Here is an 18170-nt window from a genome sequence, read left to right on the forward strand (position 1 = left end):
ACGCTTCTCCTCCGACAATTTTATTTTAGGTTTTGGAGTCCTTTTTTTTCTGATATTTGGTGTTTTGGATTTGACATGCTCTGTACTATGACATTGGGCATCGGCCTTGGCAGACGACGTTGCTGGCATTTCATCGTCTCGGCCATGACTAGTGGCAGCAGCTTCAGCACGAGGTGGAAGTGGATCTTGATCTTTCCCTAATTTTGGAACCTCAACATTTTTGTTCTCCATATTTTAATAGGCACAACTAAAAGGCACCTCAGGTAAACAATGGAGATGGATACTAGTATACAATTATGGACTGCCTGCCGAGTGCAGACACAGAGGTAGCCACAGCCGTGAACTACCGTACTGTACTGTGTCTGCTGCTAATATAGACTGGTTGATAAAGAGATGTCTATGTAACTATGTATGTATAAAGAAGAAAGAAAAAAAAAACCACGGTTAGGTGGTATACAATTATGGACGGACTGCCTGCCGAGTGCAGACACAGAGGTAGCCACAGCCGTGAACTACCGTACTGTACTGTGTCTGCTGCTAATATAGACTGGTTGATAAAGAGATGTCTATGTAACTATGTATGTATAAAGAAGAAAGAAAAAAAAAACACGGTTAGGTGGTATACAATTATGGACGGACTGCCTGCCGAGTGCAGACACAGAGGTAGCCACAGCCGTGAACTACCGTACTGTACTGTGTCTGCTGCTAATATAGACTGGTTGATAAAGAGATGTCTATGTAACTATGTATGTATAAAGAAGAAAGAAAAAAAAACCACGGTTAGGTGGTATACAATTATGGACGGACTGCCTGCCGAGTGCAGACACAGAGGTAGCCACAGCCGTGAACTACCGTACTGTACTGTGTCTGCTGCTAATATAGACTGGTTGATAAAGAGATGTCTATGTAACTATGTATGTATAAAGAAGAAAGAAAAAAAAACCACGGTTAGGTGGTATACAATTATGGACGGACTGCCTGCCGAGTGCAGACACAGAGGTAGCCACAGCCGTGAACTACCGTACTGTACTGTGTCTGCTGCTAATATAGACTGGTTGATAAAGAGATGTCTATGTAACTATGTATGTATAAAGAAGAAAGAAAAAAAAACCACGGTTAGGTGGTATACAATTATGGACGGACTGCCTGCCGAGTGCAGACACAGAGGTAGCCACAGCCGTGAACTACCGTACTGTACTGTGTCTGCTGCTAATATAGACTGGTTGATAAAGAGATGTCGTAGTAGTATGTATGTATAAAGAAGAAAAAAAAACCACGGTTAGGTGGTATATACAATTATGGACGGGCTGCCGAGTGCCGACACAGAGGTAGCCACAGCCGTGAACTACCGCACTGTACTGTGTCTGCTGCTAATATATAGACTGGTTGATAAAGAGATAGTATACTCGTAACTAGTATGTATGTATAAAGAAAGAAAAAAAAACCACGGTTAGGTGGTATATACAATTATGGACGGGCTGCCGAGTGCCGACACAGAGGTAGCCACAGCCGTGAACTACCGCACTGTACTGTGTCTGCTGCTAATATAGACTGGTTGATAAAGAGATAGTATACTCGTAACTAGTATGTATGTATAAAGAAAGAAAAAAAAACCACGGTTAGGTGGTATATACAATTATGGACGGGCTGCCGAGTGCCGACACAGAGGTAGCCACAGCCGTGAACTACCGCACTGTACTGTGTCTGCTGCTAATATAGACTGGTTGATAAAAAGATAGTATACTCGTAACTAGTATGACTATAAAGAAAGAAAAAAAAACCACGGTTAGGTGGTATATACAATTATGGACGGGCTGCCGAGTGCCGACACAGAGGTAGCCACAGCCGTGAACTACCGCACTGTACTGTGTCTGCTGCTAATATATAGACTGGTTGATAAAGAGATAGTATACTCGTAACTAGTATGTATGTATAAAGAAAGAAAAAAAAACCACGGTTAGGTGGTATATACAATTATGGACGGGCTGCCGAGTGCCGACACAGAGGTAGCCACAGCCGTGAACTACCGCACTGTACTGTGTCTGCTGCTAATATAGACTGGTTGATAAAGAGATAGTATACTCGTAACTAGTATGTATGTATAAAGAAAGAAAAAAAAAACACGGTTAGGTGGTATATACAATTATGGACGGGCTGCCGAGTGCCGACACAGAGGTAGCCACAGCCGTGAACTACCGCACTGTACTGTGTCTGCTGCTAATATATAGACTGGTTGATAAAGAGATAGTATACTCGTAACTAGTATGTATGTATAAAGAAAGAAAAAAAAACCACGGTTAGGTGGTATATACAATTATGGACGGGCTGCCGAGTGCCTACACAGAGGTAGCCAAAGCCGTGAACTACCGCACTGTACTGTGTCTGCTGCTAATATATAGACTGGTTGATAAAGAGATAGTATACTCGTAACTAGCATGTATGTATAAAGAAAGAAAAAAAAACCACGGTTAGGTGGTATATACAATTATGGACGGGCTGCCGAGTGCCGACACAGAGGTAGCCACAGCCGTGAACTACCGCACTGTACTGTGTCTGCTGCTAATATAGACTGGTTGATAAAGAGATAGTATACTCGTAACTAGTATGTATGTATAAAGAAAGAAAAAAAAACCACGGTTAGGTGGTATATACAATTATGGACGGGCTGCCGAGTGCCGACACAGAGGTAGCCACAGCCGTGAACTACCGCACTGTACTGTGTCTGCTGCTAATATATAGACTGGTTGATAAAGAGATAGTATACTCGTAACTAGTATGTATGTATAAAGAAAGAAAAAAAAACCACGGTTAGGTGGTATATACAATTATGGACGGGCTGCCGAGTGCCGACACAGAGGTAGCCACAGCCGTGAACTACCGCACTGTACTGTGTCTGCTGCTAATATATAGACTGGTTGATAAAGAGATAGTATACTCGTAACTAGTATGTATGTATAAAGAAAAAAAAAAAAACCACGGTTAGGTGGTATATACAATTATGGACGGGCTGCCGAGTGCCGACACAGAGGTAGCCACAGCCGTGAACTACCGCACTGTACTGTGTCTGCTGCTAATATAGACTGGTTGATAAAGAGATAGTATACTCGTAACTAGTATGTATGTATAAAGAAAGAAAAAAAAACCACGGTTAGGTGGTATATACAATTATGGACGGGCTGCCGAGTGCCGACACAGAGGTAGCCACAGCCGTGAACTACCGCACTGTACTGTGTCTGCTGCTAATATAGACTGGTTGATAAAGAGATAGTATACTCGTAACTAGTATGACTATAAAGAAAGAAAAAAAAACCACGGTTAGGTGGTATATACAATTATGGACGGGCTGCCGAGTGCCGACACAGAGGTAGCCACAGCCGTGAACTACCGCACTGTACTGTGTCTGCTGCTAATATAGACTGGTTGATAAAGAGATAGTATACTACTAATATTATATATACTGGTGGTCAGGTCACTGGTCACTAGTCACACTGGCAGTGGCACTCCTGCAGCAAAAGTGTGCACTGTTTAATTTTAATATAATATTATGTACTCCTGGCTCCTGCTATAACCTATAACTGGCACTGCAGTGCTCCCCAGTCTCCCCCACAATTATAAGCTGTGTGAGCTGAGCACAGTCAGATATATATATACATTGATGCAGCACACTGGGCTGAGCAGTGCACACAGATATGGTATGTGACTGAGTCACTGTGTGTATCGTTTTTTTCAGGCAGAGAACGGATATATTAAATAAAACAAACAACTGCACTGTCTGGTGGTCACTGTGGTCGTCAGTCACTAAACTCTGCACTCTCTTCTACAGTATCACAGCCTCAGGTCAATCTCTCTCTCTCTCTCTCTCTCAACCCTAATCTAAATGGAGAGGACGCCAGCCACGTCCTCTCCCTATCAATCTCAATGCACGTGTGAAAATGGCGGCGACGCGCGGCTCCTTATATAGAATCCGAGTCTCGCGAGAATCCGACAGCGTCATGATGACGTTCGGGCGCGCTCGGGTTAACCGAGCAAGGCGGGAGGATCCGAGTCTGCTCGGACCCGTGAAAAAAACATGAAGTTCGTGCGGGTTCGGATTCAGAGAAACCGAACCCGCTCATCTCTAACCGGGACGCAAGTATTTATATATCAAAGGAGTGCCGGTCTTTTGAACTGTATATATATATATATATATATATATATATACACACATACACATACATACATACACACACACACACACACACACACACACATATAGGTGTGTACTATACCACCTGCTTTGACCCCACATATCCCTGGCTGCACCTGGAGATATTGCATTGTGCAACTGCTGCATACTAATTAACCCTGTGTTACTCTGCCCCTGCTTTCTATTAGTTAATAAACCCATCCCTGGTAAAATTGTCTACCATGTGGACTAACCTCCATTGAACACCGCTGCCACCTATACCATTCATAGGCTCTGCCAATAGCACCCACCTCCTGCCTGCTAACATAAACAGCAGGAATTAGGTAGGAGGGTGCTTCAAATGGGAGGGAAGTGTGTGTAGGGGGAGGATATGTGGGACTTGTAGTTTTACAACATTTGGAAAGCCGAAGGTTATCCAGGCCTGCTATAGACATATGGGGCCTGATTCAGATGCGGGGGCAATGACGATCTCTTTTAGTGATGGAACTGTGAGGCATCTCAAGTGTAGCAGCCATCCATAAGTAAACAGAGACACCCACTGAAGCTATGGCAGCATGCTCAGCAACTGTGTGCTCCATCGCAGCCGCAACGCAGATGCGAGGAACATCGGCTCCCTGAGTGCCTCCATGGAAGCACAGATTAGCTGCGGGAGCTGCAATGCTGGTGCAATGTTTCATGTGTACGAGATTGCAGTTGCGTGCATAGATATGCCCCTAAAAAGGTCACGATGTGCCCACATTTTTGCAGACACTCCTCTTTACCACCCACCATACCGCCTCTTCCTGTCAAACACTCTGCGACTGATTCCTTACTGCGAGCGGCATCACAAAAGGCACCTTGACACGTGCGCACTGCGGTCACAAAACATGCACAGTCTACCAATAATCGCTCAGTTGCGCTCATCAAAGGTGCGACCGCATCTGAATCAGAGCCATTATGTAATGCAGATTTGAGTGAGACAGTTTATGGGAAGAGGACCCGTTCTACCATAACACTGATGAGAGAAGCAGAATTGTAATTAGAATGTCTCATTCTGTCTGGGGGCTTAGGTCTATGTACTGCAGAGTACAGCCAGTACTTAGTACAATCATGTTTCTCCTGCTTTGACATATTATCAGAACTATGTCTTCCGTGTAATATCTACAATTCGTCGTAGAGGGAGGACACAGTGGGTGCAATAACAACTAGTCTTACAGATGGATATGGGCAGTTGTTATTCATGATGCCCTAGGACAGAACAAGTAGTAAATGCTCCCCTGAGCATAATGAAGCGAGGTGCAATAAATATGCTGTGGGCGTATAGCATTTGAAATAATAGGTGTGCTCTCTGAGATTTCTACTGTTAGGCTTTACCATTGTAGTATAAAACATAAACTTCACATTCCTCCGCACAGTCTCCTGTTTTTCATTTCTCTCTACTGCTTACATCTGATTCACTCTCTGGTTTGGAGGCAGATATTTACTTGTCAGTTCAAGGGCAGGACATAGATTGAACAAGCCAGGTCTTGTGAACGGAAATCTCTCATTCACAGGGACCTGCAACATTGCTGAGAGCTGCATGTCCTCAACAGTTATCTTTATCTTCCGCCAGCAATTCTCCTTCTCTTCATGCTTAGCGAGTTTCTGCCTTCTTGTTTCTAGGAGCTATCTGGGGTATAAGTACAGGAATAAGAATAGTAATCCTGGTGTCCAGAGGCAATTTAAGCATAACCAAATGATGCAGCTGCACTGCTGACATTTAAAAACAAATTTGTAAGCGGTGTCTCATTATACATAATCATGGTGATAAAATTCACTATTCTGTATTATGATGGGGAACACAACTGGCTGTTCTCCATTTTTACATTGGAGGTCATTACAAAGGGAAAAATGTCCACTCCACTGCAAAAATACAAATTTGGGCTGGTTGTGATTTCAATCTGCAAAATTGTACTTTTGGGATGGTGTGATGACGACAAGGGGGCATAAGTTTCTAAATCATATTAAAGAATATTTACAGTAACAGGTAGAGGAGAGGAGCTTGCCAGAGTAAAGGCGTTCCCACTGAACTACAGAAGAATCAGTCCAAAAGGCACAAAAACAGGTTTCATATTTCATTTTGTTGAGCAAGGTTTTTGTATTTAGAAAATGGGGTGGAGAGTGTGCATTTCCATCTGTGTTCCTGGTAGTGCAGAGCCATTTCTATGCCACAAAAGAACTTCCGCACCAGTAAGGAACTGGCAGAGATGGAGGTGCCATCCTGTATTTTTAATGAGTGCACCGATAGACCCATTCTCAAATACTAATCCAGAACTAGACAGACTGAGCTAGTTTCTACTATAATAGCAAGACTACAAATGTGACATTTTATTGCTACAGTGACGTATTTATAATGGGTGCAGGGTGTGGACACGGGTCCATGGGTCACACACTCTGCACCATGGGGAGACTTGCCATTCTCTCCATACGGTGGCGCTCCCCTATACTTGCTTACTCTGTAACATCTTTCTTGCAATGTATGAAAGTTGCTTAAAATCTTGAATTAACTTGTAACAGTACGAGGGGTGCGTAGTAAATTTCCAGATGTGCGGTGCACAAAGTAGACTCAATCTGACTGGTTGTGATGAACTGTAATCTCTGAATACAGTTCTTGTGATATGTCAAGACACAGAACCGTACATAAGTAGCACTGCACATCGAAGAAGTAAGCATGATCACTTCCTTCCCAAACTCATTATGGAGCTCAACAGAGGCCACGGGAGAGCCATGATCTTCTACGACTACAAGAGTGGTCTGCAAAAGCAAGAGAGTTTTGACCGGCTGTGAGCTGCTTTTGGGGAGGAAGCACCATCCCGAACCACTGTGTTTGAGTGGTTTGCACAATTTAGGCATGGGAGACGTTCTGTGGAAGACGAGGAGCGCTGCGGCCAACCTGTGTCCGCCATCACCGAGGACAAGGTTGTTGCCATGCGGGCCATGATTGAGTTGGATACCAGGGTTACCGTGGCCCAGTTAGAGAAGGGTATAGGCATCTCATCGGTATCCATCTGCTTGATACTCCTGAAAACGGTTTCTGCACGCTGAGTGCCCCACCAGCTGACTCAAGAGCATTAGGAGGCTCGGGTCACCTGGTGCTACAACATGCTTCCTCAAGAATAAAGGTGAGATTCCGCAATGATCTAATCCCAAAATAGTTTCCATATATTATAATACATCAGACCAACATGTAATACACACGTGTGTAAGCAAATAGTCTTCTTCCTCCTTCCATACATTTGCAAATACTGTGTGACTATTGGGAGCACCACCAACTAATGGATGTTACTAGATAATGGGGGAATGTAATAGGTGTGAAAATCAGAACGTGAGAGATTTTGTGAGCGTTTTCCTGTTTTTTGAAAGTGACAATTATTTACATGGCAAAACCAGGTTGATCACCTCCTGATTCTCACACCCTATTTCATTCCCCCATTATCCAGTAACATCCATTAGTTGGTGGTGGTGGCATCAGTTGTGCCTTAGAAAATATATAAATATAGCTTGTAGATGAATCTATAGATGCTATGGGTTAAATTTACTAAAGGTTCTAAAAATGAAAAGTAGTGATGTTGCCCAACCATTCAGATTCTATCATTTTCTAGGATGTATTTGAGAAATGATAGACATAATCTGATTGTTTGGTTACTATGGGCAACATCACCATTTTTCATTTTTAGAATCTTTAGTAAGTTTACCTTTTTGTATTCAGAATTTTCAGCTATAATATATAGAAAATTGGTTATAGAGTATCCATGTTTCGCACTATCTCTGAAAGGTATAACATGCGCTGATACCACTTCTCCCCCATAACGAGTAATTTTACATCTACCCCTGTGAATGATAGCATCCAGCACCTTTTGAGAATCCACAATTGCCTTAGAGGTATATGCAGGAAGAGGGCAAAGCTAGGAGGGAGTCCAAAGTAAGGGGAAATAACACAGGCATATCATGGGCGTTTTAATGAGGCATGTTTCTAGCTCCAGCTGCAATAGCATATGTAGATAACAAGGCAGCAGCATCGCTGCTCCCGCAGCCAGACTCACGGAGTCAGTGTTTTTCATTTCTTTGTCGATGCTGCAAATGTGTACGCAGTTGCTGAAGGCCACGTGATGTTTCTAGTGTAGCTGCATTGTTTCCCTATTCCATAAGCTGAAAAATTGCATTTACATATGCTTTTGTGTACAAATTGGAATCAGGTCCTAAGTATGGGCCGGATCTCCTTATGCAAATGTGTGACAGTGTGAGGACGGTGCTGGTGTACACAAGTGTGACAGTGCAGGTCAGTGGGAGGGGGGAGAGGACAAGTTTCCAATGCAGAGACAGAACAGGGAAGAAGACTTACTAGAAGGGGAGAATAGGTATCTGGCTAATCATGGCATGTTGACTTGAATCATTTGTAAGTAGCACCAGCCTACACACTGCATGCAGCATACCAGAGCAGAGGAGGTGGGCAGGACCGGGTCTACTACGATATCCTGGGATCCCGACCGCCGGAATGCCGGCAGTGGGGCGAGTGCAAAAGAGCCTTTTGCGAGCTCACTGAGCTCACCACGCTGCGGACACGCACGCCCAGCTATTTATTCTCCCTCCAGGGTTGTCATAGACACCCCAAGAGGGAGAATAGTTGTCAGCATACCGGCACCGGGATCCCGACAGCCGGGATATCGAATGCTTCCCAGCAAGACCAGCTAAGCTCATGACATTGCATAAGATGTAAAAAGAAAAATCTTCCTTTTAGGACCTAATCCATTTTTAAAAAAAAATCTGCCATTGTTGATTATATATACTAGCTGTTCTACCTATTCTTCGCATGGGAGTTTCTGAATTTAACAGTTGTAAATATAAATGAGTGTTAATAATTTGGTAAGTCTATAGAGATGTAAATTTGAGACATCTTAATGTAAGCAAATGTTAATCCATTGTTCTTGCCGTTACCTGAGGAGCCATCTTTGTAGTTTATTAAATTCTACACTCTGGAGGTGCAATCCAAATTTTCAACCGATTGTCCATTTGGGCATTATCGTTCACCCAACGCAAGCCACGCATGGGTAATGACTTCATTATGACAACCTCCTTTTCATCCCCTTAGGGGAGGTTTATTATAATTCTGATTATGTCATTTTCCTATTTCCTACCTGAGGAATACCTATGTTAAATTTCAGCTTCCTAACATATCGGTCAGTAAGAGAAATAGGGCCTGATTCAGCATGGATTGCAAAAGCAAAATGGTGTCTCCATGGGTAGTCCACAGAGGAGATGTTTGAGCCGGGAGGGGTGGCTCATAGAAATTGTGCTGTGGGGCCCCCATTGGTATAGCTACGCCTATGGTGTCCCCCTGCATGTGGCACCCCCGCCAGCAGTGCTTATCGCATTCCCTGGTTGGAATAATTATTTGCTACTAACACGGAGTGCTACCAGGTGTAGTCCAAGACAAGAGAGAGCCTGTGTGCACAACCTGCTCCCATTATAGATACGCCAAGAGTACCACCTTTTCTTTGTCATTTTAAATATACACATACAGTATACAAACGGTCGAGTCACATTATTATGACCACCTCCTACACTTGATGTCGGCAGCGAGTAGCCCATGAAGTATTTCACATGTCACGCGCTGGCTTGGTGGGTATATAAGGTGTGATAGGCTGTCTGCACACTTATCAATCATTGCTGTAATGGGTAAAAGGGGCGATTTATCAGATTTGCAAAAAGGGCTGATTATCTGCTTTTGTGTATCTAAAAGGACAGTTCAGCCCGTCTAGCTGCTGTCCGTGCTGCACACGACGGTTACTCTGGCTATTAGCTGGTGGTCATAATAATGTGACTCGACCGTATATGTTATAGTTATATAGTTATTCAATATATTGTCTAATCCAGAAATTAACTAAAAATATTACTTTGATTCTTTTGTGCTAAGCCCTGGGTTTACAATGAATACCAGTAGGCTTTATGATACCATACATAACCCCGGCATACTATTCTGCTGGTATGTGTATTTCATTCTCTGTGATGACATGAGCTTTTCCATTGCCTAAGAGTACAGCTGAAACATTCGTGCAGATGGGGCTTAGAAACTTCCAAGCAAGTGGAAGATGGCTGCAGAATGTACTGAACAGGGGGTCTTTTGTCTGCAGAAGGTTAAAATTCATCTGGAACAAATACAAGAGTCAGCAAAGTCTTCCCTTCATGGTTCTTTAGGGAGCATTTTACTTTATTTTTTTCCTGTGTTTCTCCATAGAAAAGCAGCAGCCACACTGAGGACGGTTTATCCTGCACAAATTAATGAAACTCCCTGTGTCGGAAGCTCTTTCAAACTCAGCCTGCAAAAGCTCTCACTGTGTTCCTGCATGTTAGTCCTGCTCCAAAGCACCACCAAGTACGCCGACACTTTATCATGAACGCACATCAATTGTTAATGAGATTGTCTTGCCAAGTATTTATTTGTGCTTATTTGGGGGAGGGGGGATTTTTAGAAACACTCAGTTATAACTTATTACCAGCATTTTTTTTTACTTATACATTTTATATCGCTTTTCACCAAAAATTAACTGCGTTGCACGTTGCAGTGATTGTTTTAGTATCTTTTACACTTGCCGCATCTGTGACTTTATGCTAATGCTAGTATCAGCCTTCTACTTGTGTACAGCCGTACATCTGATTGTTCCAGAGCTGTAACGCCTACTTTGTGTGTCTTTCGATGCACCGATTCCCCTAGGTGCATCTTTATACACTACCATCGAATGCACCATCGAAGCTGGCACTTTCCCCATGCTCGGTGCAGATTCTCCATCAGAGAATGGTCACCAATGTGAGCGATTAAGTGTCTCTATTCTCAACCAGTTATGCAACATGCCCGCGACACTCCCATAACATGCCATTAAGACGGTAAATCTTCGTGCATCTGAATAGCCACCTCCTAGTGACACACAATACATTTCTGAGAGCACATGCCATGGGACACATGCACTGTGCAACTTTTAGCTACTGAGGGGGACATGTACTAAGCAGTGATAAAAGTGGAGAAGTGAGCCAGTGGAGAAGTTGCCCATGGCAACCAATCAGCTGCTCTGTTTTTGTTTATAGTATGCAAATTATAAATGTTACGTCAATGCTGATTGGTTGCCATGGGCAACTCCTTCACTGGCTCACTTGTCCACTTTTCTAACTGCTTAGTACATGTCCCCCTTAGACACATATGCAGTTGAAAAACGTTAACCATTTGCAAGGATGATCGGCTTTGTGTGCGAGTCATGATCAGGTCCTATATACTGTACACAGTGCTGCCTATACTGTATATGGCTCTGTGCCATGTCATTTCAGAAGAACTTTACTCAGAGTTTACAGTTCACATCCAGACAGTCATATTGTGTCTACTTTACCTATGCACTGCACATCTGGAAACTTACTGCAAACCCCTCGTACTTTACTGATGAATAAACGTTGGTTTTGCAAATAGCCTGTGACACCGAGAGTAAGAAAGGTCAGTCTTTTCATATGATTTTGCTTCCTACTGCATAGAATAGGACATCTAGAAAGGAAAAATAAAGAACCTTAGAGAAACAACAGGTATATCGACTTCAAAGGCGACTGTGCAGACCATAAGCGAACTGAAACAAGAATCTCAATACGCGATCGTGAAGTTAATTTACATTCCGTGTCTACAAGAGTCCTGCTCTAGATCACTAATGCAGGAGAAAGCATTACAAGTGGTAGTATGCCCGTTTTACTGTAACTTGACACTGACAGGCCCTTCTTGCCGAATTACATAACATCATACTTTACAGATGACATGACTCAGGGACATTTGTGAGAATTGTGAATGCATTCATTCTGAGCAATGCAATTAATTAGCCAATACAAAATCACATGCAGCAAAATGTAGTTCTGGCACAGTATCACAAAATAGAAAAGTGGTGGAACCATGACCACTGCTTTTATGTCGTGTTGTGGAATACCAGTACGTTAGCACGGCCGTGTACGTGTAAGTATAATCTACCGAGGACAGATCCCCCCCCCCCCCCAATAGAAAGCCTTGTGAACTGCTTATGTTTACTAAAATAGAGGGTCTTAGGAAATCTGCGGCGATAGTATAATGATAATACTGTTCAACAGATGTTATCAGAGGACTGACTGCAATTTGTGTTTGAATAAGTAGCACTCACCATGAATATGCAGCTCAAGTTTGGGAGCAAGTTCACTAATAAGATGTCCTGAAACTGGAGAGAAGGGCAACTAAATTAATAAGGGGAATGGAAGACATTACATATTAGGAAAGACTGTCAGCTCTAGATTTATTTACAGGAGAGAAGAGACGATTAAAGGACAGTATGCTCACTGTGTATTAATAGCTAAAGCAAAACTGTCTGACAATCTATTAAGTATAAAGTCCCTGCAGAGGATATGTGGTTGCCTGTAGATGTTATGCAGCTGGTAGAACCTTACACCTGCCAGTTTACCCCCGGAAGTTACCTGGAGGCTATAACTGTTCATAGATTGGTTTAAGCGTCCTAAGAGTAAGGACTATTTTACACAGCTCCGTCAACCTGTCATTCTTCGGAGATCCAGTCCGATCTACATTACTCATTAAATAATTTGCAATAGATGTTTTTCACTGTAAGAGAAATACCACAGCTAAAAGTATTTGCAAGAAGTGGTACTGATGCATGCAATTCCATCTGCGTGTGACTCTGGAAAATATGTGACCGCACATGCACCAGGGCATTTATACACAACTTAGAGCAATTCCCAGCAGCATCTTCACTTGCTGCTGTGCTGCAACATTGCATTTGCTTGTAAGAAAAGTATTCCTTGGGCGCGTTGCAAACTCTGATTAATTTTGGCAGGCCTAAATCGATGACTCTCGCCACCTCAAGAGCAGCTGGACCACCTATCTGATGACAGAGATATCTGTCTATCTTTATATACATACATACATACATACATACACACACACATATATGTAAGAAACAGCATAGAGAACACTATGGGGAATGCAGATACGAGTGTATTAAAAGAAAAATAATCTATACACAGTTATGACAATCTTGCAGTTTTCCAGCCACCTTGCTGATAACACTTTAGACACCGTATCTATCTATCGTGAGCTATCTTAGTCACTGAAGCTTCTGCCAAACATGTTCCAAAAATCACTCCTTTTTCAGAGTCACTATGGTTTCGCTTGCAGCCATAATTACAGCAACAGCGCAGTCCAGCATATATACATGACTCTGACCATAATGGAATGTTTCTCTGTTTAATGATTCCCTTGGCAACATTTGATGTTTCCATTTAAAAAAAAATATGTTTAGAGAGACTATATAAAACGTACCTTTGCTTCAGATTCTTCATCATCTTTGGTGGTCCGAGTTTACTAAGTACTCCGTGAATGCACAGACCACCCCATTATCTCGCCAACTGAGTGTTTAAATCCGTAGCTCGCTTCTCATTGACATCTAACCCCCCCAAATATGGAACAACTGCTTGAGAGTTTATCTAACAAATGACTAGACATTCATTAGGGAAGATATTTCTTTTGTTTACTAAACCATAAAAAAGTTCACAAAGTATTTAATGATATAACTAGGAAATCCATTAGCAGGTGGGTTTGAACCCAAAATGTAAAATGGCAAATTTAGTAAATAGAAAAGCAGACATACAGTATTTTGCATTTAATATTATTGGCATTTTAAATTTTGGGCTGGAACCTGACATGAATTAGTGGCTCGCAAATGTCGGCACTTAGTGAATCTACTGTAGGCCCTAATCTCAATAGAAAAGGTCACACTGGCTGGCATGATATAAGGTGGAATCAGGCACCTTCTGACCTTTTCTAGGAGAGACACTGCTCACTCACTGTGCATGATTAGCATTTGGACAACTATTCTTAAGCAGTCCATACACGGTCAATTTGACCATTTGGCTTGGTTGGAATACCACCCAATATATAGCATAAATGTGATCCATCTGTCCGCCAAATGACAAGGCTGCAAAAAAAATAACCTGTGGCACTCTGGTTTATGTTTAGGACCAGAGAGAGGAACAGAGCATAATGCTAAATCAACTTTCATCTAGAGCAGTGGTTCACAAACTCGGTCCTCAAGGACCCCTAACGGCTCACGTTTTCCAGGTCACCTGTGGTTTTTTACAATCTGACAGTTGGTTATACACAGTGCGCCTGCTGGGTGATCTGGAAAACGTGAACCGTTAGGGGTTCTGGAAGACAGAGTTTGATAACCATTGATCTAGAATAAGAGAACATGGGGCTGATATAATAAGCAGAGAAAAGAATGAAGAAGTGGACCAGTGGATTAGTTGCCCATAGCAACTAATCAGCTTCTACCTATCACTTTCTAGAATGCACTATATAAATGTTACCTCAATGCTGACTGGCTGCTATGGACAACTTCTCCCCTGACACACATTTCCACTTTTTTTTCAACTGCATGATACATTAACCACCATCTTATTAAATGTAATTTGAATAATCTGCAGGTTATTCTGGATTCAGTTTATGCCCTGGGGCCCAAAATCAAATTCTCCACTGACCCCTGAAGCTGTCAGTCAGGGTTTGTGCCTTATTTAGTCCCAACATTAAAATGTGAAGTCATTTAAAAAAAATTCAGGAAGGAGGAAAGACTCGTAAATATACAACCTTGTTTATAACATATACAAAATCATCCAACCATATTGTTTACATAGGATAAATTGGAGGTGAATTTCATATTTACCTAAAAGCATTTGTTTTTTTGTCCAGAGTGGTTTATCTTGATTTGCGAAGCAGCCATTAAAATAATTAGGAGAGCTGCTATATGGCTGAGTGCTTCTGTTCAGTTTTAACGCTAACGTATGTTGCTAAGCTGCAGCGCACCTATCGGCCTGTCAAATTTAGGTTAAATAAAAATGCCTGTCTTTCTTCCTATTCAGAGAAAGCCTTAGACAAAGCTACTATTGCTCAATGCAAAATGCATGTCTTGTAATAGAAAGAAACAGTCAGCGTGATGAAGAAACAAAGATTATAAAGAGGACCATTGTAGCGCAATACCAGGGCCTCATTAACCAGACTTAACCCTTCACCTCTTAAGAGCCACACTCTGTGGCACAATTTGCACATTATCCAAGGCAACAGTCACATGTTTTTTTATGAGCTCCACAAAATGTCACTGGAATTGCAAAAATAGGACGGCGGCAACGGGATTCTTATTTAGTAATCTGAGTTATCATGGATAAAGGATACAGTCCAGAGAAGGAAAAAAAAAACAATCGTAATAATTACATTATATATATACTGTATATACACACACACACACACACACACGCCATTATATATATATATATTTATGAATTTCCTCAGGCCAGGATAAAGATGTGTCAAATTTGCAGAACAAGCTGGTGACATACGGCAATGCTTATCAACTGAAAGGAAAGGGCACTAGCAGCAGAAGTCACATAATCAGCGTGAAATTTTCCTTGCATTTGTCAAGTGCAATTACCCCTCGTCATTTTTCACACGTCATTTCGCAAACTGTGTGACACTGTGCTGCTTCCTTCAGATATATGCAAATGAAGCAAAATAGGTGTGGCTTATGCAGATATGGCATTTGTGAAGCCAGCTGGTTTGCAATGCAAACAGAAGTAATATATAAACTCGCAACAGGCAAATGACCAGAGCCGGCCTTAGGCATAGGCAAACTAGGCAAATGCCTAGGGCATTTGGTATGCTTAGGGGCACCAGCAGCTTCTGCTGATTAAAATGATATGCGGCATGCCTATATTCTGTGTGTGAATGCGGCTGTATCTGCATACGAAATGCTACGTTGCAGTGTATTCCTGGAAATCACTGTAATGTAGTATTTTGTATGCAGATACAGCCACAGTCGCACACAGAATATAGGCATGCTGCATATCATTTTAATCAGCAGAAGCTGCTTGTGCATCATGGCCACATAGCAATGCAAATAATATGATGCATTTTCATAAACAAAAGGCGCCCGACATTAGCAGAGCTGCCAGCTGACTCATGCCAGGCATCTCCTGCAGAACTAGTGGCGGTGCTAGGGGGCACCAGCCAAAATCTTGCCTAGGGCATCATATTGGTTAGGGCCGGCTCTGCAAATGACGCTTGCATACTTTAGCTGCAACAGAGTAGAGTATTCAGTAACTAATTCATTCACTTGTTATTAATGCATGGGTGTAGGCAAAGTAATACTGGCCAAACCCTCTATACTGATCTCAGTACGAATGCACAAAAGTCCCTCTTTTCATTAATGCTATGGCTCTGCACCTGTATGTAAACTTTATACCTGTCAACGTTGTATATCCCTTTATCATTTCACAACATGCCTTTCTCATCTTCTGGCAAATGAACTCCCAGAGGTACCTTGGACATTTACCTGAAAACAACAACTGATTCAACATCTGATATCTACGATATGAGCAACACGTGAAATACTGTAATACTTAGAATGACATTTAATAGACATAATGGTTTCCTTATGTTTACAGACATTGGTAGCTACTTTTATGAAAGTTGCAGAAAAAGGTTTTAAGTCATAACTATACCTCAATATAAGAACATAGGGCCGTAACTACGTGTGTGCCAATGGTGCCTTGCCCACAGCGCAAATGCACTGAAGGCACACTATCTCCAGTGAGTCACTACTCACCCGAGTCCAGCCGGCGCCGCCTGCCTTTCGCCGCTGCCTCTGCAAGGGCCTCGCTGATTATGTGCCTTGCCCACAGCACAAATACACTGAAGGCGCACCATCTCCAGTCAGTCACTACTCACCCTGAGTCTGCAAGGGACTCGCTGATTATGTGATTATGTTTCTTGCCCGTAGCGCAAATGCACTGAAGGCGCACCATATCCAGTCAGTCACTACTCACCCTGAGTCCCACCGGCGCCGCCTGCCTCTCGCTGCTGCAAGGGACTTGGGAGCTCTGCATTTCCCCCTGTGTGGTTGCTATCTCAGGCAGTCACTGCTCACTGGGTTTCTGAGTCCCGCTGGCGCCGCCGCCTGTCTCCTGCCACTGCCATCTCTGCAAGTGACTCGGGAGCGCTACTACAGCCGCCAACACCCAAGTCTCTGCCTCCTCTGCCATTTACAGCCTTGGATGCCGGATCAGACGTCTCTCGGAGCTTAGCTTACTCGGTCTCTGCCCTGCGCCTTGCCCTGTGCCGTGAGGAGCTGCTAGCTGGGGGAGGACTCAGGCAGGAAGGAGAAGGGAAGATGCCTGCCAGCTGGTCACAGGTAATTATAATACTTATGTACACACACAGTAATCTGTAAAAAAAAGAGGACTCTGCCTGCCTAATGTGCAAAAAAGGGGGACTCTTCCTGCTTAATGTGTAAAAAGGTGACTGCCTGCTTAATGTGTAAAAAGGGGGACCCTGCTGCTGTAATGTGTAAAAAATGGGGACTCTGCCTGCCTAAGGTGTAAATAAAGGGGGGCTCTGCTGCCATATTCTGGGGCATGGCTTGGGAGGGTTAATTTACACTTCCCAGCAGCTGCCATTGTCTGCAGCCGCTTTAGGGGGGATCCTGCCATGCTGACCGATCGGCAGTGATCGGCAGCACGGCAATCAGCAGGGGAGAGTGCAAGGAGGCAGAGGGACCTCTGACAGCAGCAGTGGAGGAAAGTTTCCCATCCTGCCGCTGCTGACACTGTCTAACTGACTGGTCGCATCCTGTGCGACCAGGTCAGATAGAGCACTTGCAGGCATGGTCGCATCTGATGCGACCATGCCAGGCAAGTGGTTAAGGCACGTTATTAGCAGTGGTCAGTGGCTGGTGAGGCAATGCAGCCATAATGTCCACCAAGTCCAGCTGATGAACCCTAATGCAGCGGAGCTGATGCCCGCTACTGCCCCCCGAGCAGATGCCCGCTACCGCCATGGTGCCTGAAACCCCTTGGTTTCTTCTATTGCAGTCCAAAGAGTAGCTGTGGCAGCAATGATTGACTGAGACATGGA

At 43.2% G+C, this 18170-nt stretch overlaps 1 long non-coding RNA gene across 1 annotated transcript in view; it reads right to left on the reverse strand.

Moving 5' to 3' along the window:
* The window catches only part of LOC135048839 (uncharacterized), a 422430-nt gene that overhangs the window by 381722 nt on the left and 22538 nt on the right, over positions 1-18170 (reverse strand). The window contains exon 2 of the long non-coding RNA XR_010240645.1: positions 11608-11729. This is a non-coding gene — a long non-coding RNA (uncharacterized LOC135048839). The remainder of the gene's footprint in view (positions 1-11607; positions 11730-18170) is intronic.

This window comes from Pseudophryne corroboree, chromosome 2, assembly GCF_028390025.1.
Source record: "Pseudophryne corroboree isolate aPseCor3 chromosome 2, aPseCor3.hap2, whole genome shotgun sequence".
NCBI classification, from domain to species: Eukaryota; Metazoa; Chordata; class Amphibia; order Anura; family Myobatrachidae; genus Pseudophryne; species Pseudophryne corroboree.